A 975-nucleotide genomic window follows, 5' to 3' on the forward strand; every position below is an offset into this window, starting at 1 on the left:
CCTCTTTGCCCATCCCATGCCTAGGGAATAGGTGCCCTCCCCTGCTCATTATAGCACTCTCTCTACAGCCTTGTCATGGAAACAACCTCAATGCCCATTTCCTGTTCAGATTTTAAAGGTGTGTATAGATGTGCAGTGGATACCACTCAGCTATCACAGAACTGAGGACTTGCCCTTTGTGACAAGAGTATGGAATTGGGGGAGGTGAGATGCTGAGTCAGAAAGGAAAGGTAAATACTAGATGACTTCACTCACATGGAGAATATGGAGGAAAAATAGAGTAACAAAAATAAGCCAAAAGAAAGCCTAGGAATCTGACTGTAGAATTGAGGGTACATGCAGAACAAAGTGGAGGACTCAAGAAGTGGCCAGTGGGTTATGACGAAGAATTGTGGGTGCTGTGATGGGAGACGTGGTGTAGTAACATGAGGAGGTGTGAACCTGAACTCCAAGTCACAGGCTGTGTCATGAACCAGAGTCTCCTCAATAAATTGTTATCGGATTATTTGCAATGTCAGCACACTGGCACTACAAAGGGAAGGAAACTTTGAAATGTTGGAAACTTTGGAGCGATCATTTCACAATGTAAGCAGGTGTCAAAATCATTACATCGTGCCCCTCAAGTACATGGACATTATTATGTGTCAACAATACCCACAAATATGAAAGGACAAAATAAAAGTGCACTTGAAAACATGCACTGAGCCATTAAAAGGACATATCTTACTGTTGATAATATATGTAGTAGACTTCAAGGTCAAAAAGTGAAAATCTAATCCTGTTTTATATTTTCTCTTTTGTAGAAAAGAGAGAATAAAATGAAACCTAGAGAATCTTACTGTAAAATTAAGGCTACCAGATGGACTAGTGGAAAGCCAAGCGGTATGGGCAGCAGCGAATTATGATGGAGGATTGTGGGTTTGTTGGTGGTGGACATCACACAGTAACATGTGAAGGAGTATGATCTTGAATCTC

This window comes from Condylura cristata, unplaced genomic scaffold (genome assembly GCF_000260355.1).
Source record: "Condylura cristata isolate star-nosed mole 26May11 unplaced genomic scaffold, ConCri1.0 scaffold00042, whole genome shotgun sequence".
Classification (NCBI taxonomy): domain Eukaryota; kingdom Metazoa; phylum Chordata; class Mammalia; order Eulipotyphla; family Talpidae; genus Condylura; species Condylura cristata.